This window comes from Blastomyces gilchristii (genome assembly GCF_000003855.2).
Source record: "Blastomyces gilchristii SLH14081 genomic scaffold supercont1.3, whole genome shotgun sequence".
Lineage (NCBI taxonomy): Eukaryota > Fungi > Ascomycota > Eurotiomycetes > Onygenales > Ajellomycetaceae > Blastomyces > Blastomyces gilchristii.
The window spans coordinates 236,049-246,715 of NW_003101680.1; the positions used below are offsets into that span (position 1 = coordinate 236,049).

General features: G+C 31.6%; 1 pseudogene across 1 annotated transcript; it reads left to right on the plus strand.

Moving 5' to 3' along the window:
- The first annotated feature begins 3,401 nt into the window (after positions 1–3,401).
- On the plus strand, positions 3,402–3,490 carry BDBG_16456 (annotated as a pseudogene). The gene has a single exon. The product of its transcript is annotated as a tRNA-OTHER (tRNA).
- The last annotated feature ends 7,177 nt before the right edge of the window (positions 3,491–10,667 follow it).

The following is a 10,667-nucleotide window of genomic DNA, read 5'->3' on the forward strand; positions in this document are numbered from 1 at the left end:
GATATTATGAAAATAGAGTCTCTCTGTGAGATCTGTTTTTATCAGAAGTCAGAGAATCTTATATTTCTCAAGATCATCTTCACATGCCTTGTTCATGAAATTGATGAGAGAAATCATTAATTTCAGTATTCTGTTCTTGATATTATTCAAGTAACAGCAGAGTTCATCCTGGCCACACTTTTTAAGTGTATATTTTCTAATTATTTACATTTATACAGATATATACTAATTATTTATTAGATAATGTAAAGATAATGACTCATTATAACTGTGTTATTCTCACTGTGAGACATACACAGTTGATAATAAACATTGTAAAGACTCTGAGAAGTGAGTATTTTAAGAATGCTGCAGCTCTGTGATCTTGATTTTTTTTATTTTTCTTTTTTCTTTTTTCTTTTTCTTTTATTTTTTTTTTTCTTTCTCTTTTTTTTTTTAAATGATATTAATGTTGTACACAGAGTGATAGAGAAATTGAAGACATGTATAGTATTGTTGTAAGAGCAGCTTGCAGTTCTTGAATCTCTTACAGATCTTGAGTTTTGAGATTTTCTTTATTTTCGACATTTTTCAGGTGATGTGGCATTGAAAATAGATTAAACATGTAACATATGAAAATAAATGAGATGTGCATAATAACATTTATCTTTTTACAGTCAATTCTTATAATTGATGATTAATTCATTATCTCTTTTCTTTCTTATACTTTTTCTTTGTCTGCTAGTCACTACTCTTACACAATCTCTATATAATACAGCATTCAGTGACTAGATTCAGCAGCTTTCATCTTGTGATTCTGTCTCATGCATTATACTGTCTCTCTTCACCTGCTCAGATCACTACAGTGAACAGCTCATTGAAACTAATCTCATCTGACCTCTAAGCATCTTCAGGGGTTGAGATGACTTGATTTCACATGTTCACGGATATTTCAGATGCTTCATCCTCTATTGTCTCTGTGATTGAACTGGTGTAAACAGTTGAATCTAACTCTGAATTTCTTTTTCTTCTGTGATCTGACTTATGTATAAGTCTGCTACTTTGAGACTGCTCTTTACTGCATTGCACTCACTGTCTGCAGTGTGTTATTATATGACTGACTACAGTCTCATCACTTATTGAAGTGTGATATTTATCTAATTTCTTCATTTCTTCTCATTCTTTTCTTATAATTATGAAAAGATCAGAATAAGTGCAATTATCTGATTTGTAAGTGTCTATGATTTCTCTTACTTCATAAGACTTTTCAATTGTAAGTCTCTTCTTTTTCGATACTGATGAGAGTGCTGTGAATAATTATAATCTACTCAGGTCTTAGATCTTCATCTTTACAAGATATAAATCATTTATCAAGTTATATAAGACCTATTTCTCTGATTTCTTCAATGCATATGTTCTCAGAGAATGTGATTTGAGTATTTTATAGAGCTTAAATTATCTAGATTGAAACTTCTCAGAACTCTCATTGTATATGAGAACATATATTCTTATCTTGAAACTTGATTTCTTAACTAGTGAGTCTTATATTCTTTTCAATTGAATTGCTTGATTCAGAAGTAACTTATTAGCTTTTGCGTGTGCATGGCTGATCTCTTTCAATCTTGATTCCATGTCTGTGACTGCTATGTCTGTGACTGTTACATCTGCAACTATTATTCCTGCTGTGTCTGCAACTGATATGTCTGCAATCACTGTTCTCTTCTTCATCTTTTTCAAAGCATTCTTCAGAATGTGCAGATGCAATCCATATAACAGGTAGAATGATGAATGCTTGAAGACTGCATACTATCAAATTCACATGACTAATAGTGCCTGTCTGAGATATTCATTTCATAGTCTCATTGACTTGCTCACTAAATATTTCATCAGCATGTTATTCAGGATTTCATTCAAGTATTTCATCTTCCTATTTATCTGCAGATGATATGATGTTGTTCTACAATATCTTGTCTGTAACTGACTCATGAAATGCCTCACTACTTCTTCTACAAGGTTCACATCATTATCAGTTAGAATCTCATGCAGTATTTCATAGTTGATATAGATCTCATTATATAGAAACTTCATCATCATCTTCTCTGTCATCTCTGAAACTGCTTTTATGACTGGCCAGTCAGTAGTGTAATCAATAGCAGTGATTATTCATTGATTTTCATTTGATATTCATAGCAGTATGTCTATGAGATTCATCTCTCAGTATTTGAATAGTTATATCATATATTTCATCTGATGTTGTACTTTCTCACATTTCAACTCTTTCTTAGATTCTTTTATGACCTGGCAATTCAGGCACTTGTGAGTGTATGCCTGAATGTGCTCAGTCATGCTTAGTCAGTATACTCTTGATTTAAGTATATTCATGAGTTCAGAGCTTTCTAAGTAACTGAATTCCTTGTGTATGTGAGTTACCAAGTCACATCTAAATGAATGTTCTAGATAGAGAGCTTCTGTGTATTCTAGATTGTGATAAAGCACAACATTGTTTTTCAATTTTCTCAGCTTGAAGTTCAGAAGTATCTCTTCTATCACTTTCATAAGATATTTATTATTCAATATCTTGTCATTCTCTAAATAAGAGATCATTGTGTCTGCTCATTCTGATTCCTTGCATCTTCTCAGTATATTTAATATGAACTTCTCTTATATCTGATTTACAGAATTCTCATTCATGAAATTAAGTCTGTAACTGATTACATCAGATATCACAGTGTCTGATCTCTTTTAGTATTTAATATAAAGATTGTATACTTAAAACTCTGAGATTTAACATGCTAAGTGTTTGAAAGGTTTTATTATCAATTATAGATAGATAAGACTTTCATAATCTGTGATCATCATTGTTATATACTCATTGTTAATATATCTATTTTATAACATCAGTGTGTGCTTAATCACTAGTAATTTCTTTTCATACACTGAGTAATTGAGCTCAGTGTCTGATAGTTTTCTATCATTATACATCACTGAGTGCAGCTTGCTGTTCTTACTCATCTGTAGAAGAGCATCTTCAATAGCTCATTCAGATATGTTTGTCTTGATATAGAAAGGTTTATCATAATCTGATTAAATAAGCACTGAGAATGTTGTTACACATTCTCTTAGTGTGAGAAAAGCCTCTTCACACACAGTATTTCAGATGATTGAATGAAACTTCTTCTTTCACAGATTTGCATCTATCTCTCTTAAGAGATCTGAGAGTGATACAGCTATACATGTGAAATCTTTGATGAATCTGCAATAGTATGAGATCAACTCAAGAAATTGTTGTACATGATATATATTTCTCAGCCGCGGTCAATTCACTATGACATTTAATTTCTCTGAGATGAGATATATATAGTTATCACTCAATATATATTCTACAAACTTCAACTCTTCTGTTTTAAACACATACTTTGTTAGCCCCGGTGGCCGAATGGTTAATGCGGCCACCCGGTAGCACCTTGGCGTGGGAAACCAAGGCGCGTGGGTTCGAAACCCGCAGGGGATACATTAAATCCGGAACTCAAGCACCTCAGGTTCCTAATAAATACAGAGGTGTACAAATCGCTCCAATGAATTGCTCTATGTTCCTGGGCTGGGAAGTTATTATCGCATGTATCTAATTGTCACTCCTTTGTATTTTCCTATGTTCTTGTTATCTTGGCGTGGTCTCAACACCTGTATTTCCTCCTGTATAACCAACACTTGACCTGTATTTAACATCACGCAAGGACTCATCATAAGCTCCGCTTGCATATGAGTATAATGGAAGAATAATAATAATAATAATAATAACATACTTTGTTAATTTAATATAGAGCTTATACTCTGTCAGAGTTATAAGCACTTTATCAAGATGCTTCAGATATTCATTATATGAGTTTGAAAAGACTAGAATATTATCAAGATATATGAGATATGAGATTTCATTCTGTTTATAAAGAATTGTATTCATCATCATTTAAAAGATGATGAGCACATTTATCAGACTAAATGACATTGTCAGAAATTTGAACTTTTCTCATTATATATTAAATATAGTTCACAGAACTGACAGTTTGTCTACACAGATCTGTCAGTATTCTGAGAGAAGATCAATCTTCAATAGATATCAGGTGTTTTCAACTATATTCAACTGTTGTTGAATTTATAGCAGTGAATATTCATTCTTGATTATAAGCTTATTAAGTGCTTGATAATTGATACATATTCATCACTTCTCATCTGTCTTTTTCATGAATAGAACTGAAAAGCCTTACACACTTGATGAGAATTGTATGAGACTATGTTTCAGAAGATCTGTGATCTGACACTTCTGTTCTTCAAGATGTGTTTGCAACAGAGGGTATATATTTTAATTGACTGATTTCATATTCTCTGTGTTAATCTCATATACAAATCCACATTTCAACAGCAATTCTGATGAAAGATCTGTTCAGAAGATCTTTTTATACTTCTTCAGAAGCTTCTTCATACACTTATTCTCTCATATATTTTTTATCTTGGTTTTCTCTGCTTCTGGGTTCTGTATGACATACAGAATGCTTTTAGATGAGGTCTTGTAAATCATTCTCTTTGCTTATTAATGTATAAGCAGATTTAACTCTTCTATATCAGAGATGTGAAATGTTCTTCTTATATCAGTTAATAGAATTATATGAACTGTTTTCTTCTTATTGATCAACTGTATATAACATGTACATTATTGAATCTGTGAATTGAATCCTTGAAATCAATCAAGTCTGAGAATAAGATTGTATTTCACATTCTGCAGCTCTCATGCTCAAATATAGTAAGATTATTCTCTGAAGTGCAAGAGAACTCTTACTCTTGCAGATGATATCAAATATCAGTTATCAGATAATCTTATATATCAGAAATTCTTCACTCAGTGACCTTGTTTCAGTCTTTGAATTATATAATTATCAATATATTGTGTAGACACTTCTGTGTCTATTAACACTTTTGCAGTTATCTCTTGATTCTTATTCAAGTGCTCTTTATTCATTAACATTTCAGGTCTTAAGATATTAAGATGAGTATTCACTTCATCCTCATCTGCATCTCAGTCAGAAGCCTGCTTCCTCTTGATATTTACAGAATTCAGAGAATCATCTAACACAGGCATCTCTTTCACTTTGAAGACTTTTCATAGAATATCAGTAAGTGTCTCTGAGCTCACTGATTCTGCTAGTTTTTTTAACTCTCTTGCTTTTCTTGACTGTGTATGCTGTGTGCAATCTTTTGTATCATGATTTTGACATTCACAGTTGAAGCAAGCTTGATGCTCACAACATCAAGATTTTCACTCAGGAAATTTCTTTTTCAGAGAATTCAGTACTTTAGTGATAACATTCAGATCTAGATTCATTGCATTCAGATATATGATCTGTGTTATAGAGGTCTGATTATCTGTTCTCTGTTCAGATATACTTAATTACAGTATTTTCTGTTGCAATTGACTCACTTGTTCTTATACAATGAGAATATTATATACTTCTTTCATCATATCTGATTATGAGGTTAAGCATTTTCATTTCACTCTCAACTCAGATGTAAGATTATGAATGAAGATCTGTAAACAGAAAGATGTTGAAAGCTCTTCATTCAATATGAGATAGTATAAACTGAAGTATGTGAAGTATGATGTAAGATCACTCACTTGTCTACACTCAGTGAAGTATTCATAATACTTGTCTTATATATTCACTTTCTTAAAGTTGTGTAAGATTCATTTGAAAAACTCATTTCATGTTTATGAAAATGAATATCACTCTGAGTCTGTGAGATTCATCTTTTTATCAATTATTTATAATGACTTTGCTTTTCTATATAGAAACGCAGCATATCTTAAGACTTGTTGAAATTTCATTGACTGTTTGTCTGTAAGTTCATGTTCAATCTGATAATATAATTGCATCTGACTTAGCCAGCTGATTGCAGCATCATTTTTTCAGTTGTTATTGAAACTTGATAACTTCAGCAGATCTCTTAACTTGATATATTTCATGCTCAGATTCTCATTCTGCACAGCAGTCTCAGATAATGTGTACACTTCTGATAAGGTTGTGAACAATCATGATAAGATCTCCAGGTTCAGTGTGATTGTCTGTCTGTATAAATATTCAATCTCTCACTGCAGGTCTATGACCTGGTTTTCCCTATTCTTATTGATAGTGATAATTGTGTCAGTGAAGCTCTTCATAGTGAATGCTTGATCTGCAGTGAATATCAATTGTTGCTTAGCTTCTGTCTCAACCTGTCACTGTGTATGCAAGACCTTGATCTTGTTTAGAATTCTTGTACATGTATAGAGCTTTAATTCTGATTCAGCAGTCTCAGCTGCTTTTCTTACTACTTTGAGTAAATTCTCTGAGAGGTTCTACATATCTTCTGATTCAGGTAGCAGAGAAGAGTGTTATTTGTATTAACTAGAGAAGATATTCATTTTGATAATTTCTTATTGATTGTATAATATCTATTATTATATCACTATATTGTTATATCACTATATTATTATATGATTTCTGTTATCATTGTATGACTTCAGTGATGATCATTCTTCTTTTATTCTTCTGAGTAGAGAGCAGTCTTCTTTGAATCTGGTTCACTGCTCTTATTTCTTTTCTCACATCTCATCTGTTCATATACATGACATTTGTCTGAGTGTGAAGTTTTTCTCCAACAAGCAGAGCAGTATTAATCAGATACTCTTTCACTCACTACTTCTTTATACACTATCTTTTGAGGTGTTTTAGAACCACACTGACATGATAACTATAAATCACTTCATAGATGAAATTATCATGTTCTGAAGAAGTCTGCACTTCTCATCAGTTTTTAGACATGCTATCAGATGTGATTCAAAGGTTGCTTGAGTCAGTGTATGATTACAGATGTATGCCAGCTTCTTATATACTGTACACTAAATTCATTGATGGCCGCTATGGCCTCTTTACATTCGTAAGCAAGTTCGGAAGCGGCCGCGTTATTATCCGACGGTCATACGTTCTTCCGAACCACATACTTCTGTATAATGAGAATGTTATATACTTCTTTCACTGTATCTGATTATGAGATTAAGCATTTTCATTCTACTCTCAACTCAGATGTAAGATCATGAATGAAGATCTATAGATAGAAAGATATTGAAAGCTCTTCATTCAACACAAGATAGTATAAGCTGAAGTGTTTGAAGTATAATATAAGATTACTCACTTATTTACACTTAGTGAAGTATTTATAACACTTATCTCACATATTCACTATCTCAAAGTTATGCAAGATTCATTTGAAAAACTCATTTCATATTTATAGAAATGAATATCACTCTGAGTCTGTAAGATTCATCTTTTCATCAGTTATTTATAATGACTTCACTTTTTCATGTAGAAATACAGCAGATCTTAAGATTTGTTAAAATTCTGTTAATTATCTGTCTCTGAGTTCACATTCAATCTGATAATATGATCACATCTGACTTAGTCAGCTGATTACAGTATCATTTTTTCAGTCATCATTGAAGCTTGATGACTTCAGCAGATCTTCTAGCTTGATATATGTCATGCTTAAATTCTCATTCTGTGCAGTGATCTCAGATAATGTATACACTTCTGAAGAGATTATGAACAATTATGATGAGATCTTCAGATTCAGTGTGATTATCTGTCTGTATAAATATTCAATTTCTCACTGTAGGTCTATAACCTGGTTTTCTCTATTCTTATTAATAATGATGATTGTATCAGCAAAGCGCTTCATAGTGAATACTTAATTCACAGTGAATACTAATTATTGCTTGACTTTTATCTTGATCTGTCACTGTATATACAAGGTCTTGATTTCATTTAGAATTCTTATACATATACAGATCTTTAATTTCAGTTCAGCAGTCTCAGCTGCTTTTCTTACTGCTTTAAGTAAACCTTCTGAGAGACTCTGCATATCTTTCAGTTCAGGTAGCAGCAAAGAATGTTGTTTATATTAACTAGAGAAGATGTTCATTTCAGTGATTTCTCATTGATAATATATACAGTGTCTATCATTATATTGTTATATGATTTCTGATTTTCAATTTCTGTTATTATTATATGATTCTGATGATAATCATCTCTCTTTTATTCTTCTGAGTAAAGAGTAAAATTCTTTGAATCTGATTCATTACTCTTATCTTCTTTCTCACATCTCATCTATTCACATATGTGATATTTATCTGAGTATGAAGTTTTTCCTTAACAAGCAGAGTAGTATTAATTGAATACTCTTCTACTCACTATTCTTCATATGCTATCTTTTGAGATGTTTTTAGAATCACACTGACATGATAACTACAAATTGCTTCATTGTAAGAATAAGTGCTCGCAGGCAATTATTCAGGCGTTTGCAGCTTGGTGTAATATGTACTGTTAACTACTAGAAGTATTCACAGTAGAAAGATAAAATGTAGAGATTAAATGTATAATAGCATTTAAGCTGAGTTGTGAATAGTATTCATAAACTTCAGTCTATAAAGTTGTATGTAATCAAGAGCTGCTAACTCTATTGATTATATAAGAGATAGAAATAGAGAAAAAGAATCTATGAGAAGTGAGATTTCTTACATACTTCTCCCTCTCTAAGGCTTTGTCTGTGAAGTCTTTCACTGAGTGACTTTGTAGAATCAGCTCAGCACTGCAGTGATACTTACTAAAAACTCTTCATATCTATAAAAAAATCTCAGTGAGGAAAAATCCCTTGTTACTGTGAAGAGAAAAGAGTCTGTCACTCAGTTTCTTATTTCATAAGATTCTTTATAGCCTGCAGATTCTTCTCTGACTATCACACAGATTCATCTCACAGATTCATCTCACAGATGAATCACTCTCTGTGAGATCACTCTTATCAAAGAGAAGTATTTATAAGTTAATCTTTCACTCATTCTCACAAATCATCATTCTTTGACACTGTAGAATTGTGAGGAATTTTTCATTCTTTCATCAACTCTGTAGAATTATAGAATCAAGATATTTACAGTCTGTAATCACTCTTTATAGTTATATAGAAAGATTCAGATCTGTAATTCATAATCACTCTTTATTTACTAGAGTGATCTGACTGTTTCACAGAATCACTTATAGTGTAAATAAATCTCTCTAAAGTAGTATAAATATCTCAGATCTGTCTGCAGAATCTTATCTTCTTTTCTCTTTTTCTATAATAGCTCTTATTCTTATAAACTGTGAGTATCTTCATTCATCTGTGAAGTGTTTTCACTCAGATAATAGAGAGAGAGTGTTTCTGACAATATCTATATATTGATTCAAGAACTTCTCAAGAATAAAAAATTTTTCAATTTCAATATCTTCATGAATAATATCTGATCACTGCTGAGCTTCTCACAGATATTTCTGGAACTTCTCTGATCACTTTTTACTAGCTAATAAAGCAGGAGTGTTCTCACTTACAACAGTGTCTTCACTTCTCTCAGCTCTGTCACTGTATCTGATCTTCAGGTCAGCAGTCAACTCTGTATCTTCTTCAGACTAGTCTCTGACTTTAAGTAGTATAGTTTCACTCTTTACTGTAAGTCTCTCTATAAGTAATTTCTTACAGACTCTAGCTAACAGTTCTTATAAAGCTCTCAGTGTTATCAGTGTCTTCTGCAGCTCTGTGAGCCTATGATTATCTCTTCTTTATTCACACAATCTCTGATCAGATATATGCAAATATGTCTAGATTTTCTATCAACAGTTCTTACACTGCAGCACATTTCTGCAATCTCATTATCAATGAGAGATGAATTCTCAGATATCTGTAAAATCTAAGTAATTAAGATAATGTGAATATCATAAATTTGTGACAGAAGTTAATCTGAACAGATACACTTTCTCTTTACATCTCAATTATTTTCAGGCTGAATACTTCAGCATAACTGAGAGAGTGAATACAGCTATATAAGAGATATCTGATTATATACACAGATGATCAGTTCTCAAGACTCTGCTACAACTGTGTATATTCTGATATTCAGCTTCTCTGAAGTCTGTGCATTTCTGATAATCTTCACATTAAATGTAATAATTGTCTGTATCACAGACATGATACTCTCTACTTCTTTAAAGAGAAGAATTAATAGTCACAGAGAAGTTAAGTGTTACAGATATTGAAAATATAAGTATGAATTTTCTTTATTTTTTCTTTATTAATCTCTAAATTATATTCACAGTTCTGTTTTTATTTTCTTTATTTTTTTTAACTTTTAATAAGAATATGATTTCTTCTTTTCTTTTTATACACTGTAAACTGTTCATCTCAGTAGAAACTTATTATCTTATAGACTAGAATTTACAAATAACAGTGTTAATATCTTTATCATAATCAGGTTTTTAGCAAAGACTGTATCATTCTGACTTATCAGAATTCACAGTATGAAAGTCATGTCTCAGCTTCTTCAGATATCTTATCTGCTCAGATGATTCTTAAGTGAACTCATTTATCTTATCAGAATATTCTTATCACTGAATCTTGAATCAGAGCTTATAATCTCACTTCTCTGAGTTAATAATCTCTTTGATCTGATATTCTCTTTCACTCTCTAGTACTTTATAAATAGAGTGATGAGTCACAGAGTTCTCTTCTGAGAATTTCCTGTATTTATAGAGTAAAAAGATATGAAAAATATTATACATCTGCAACTCAGGTGACAG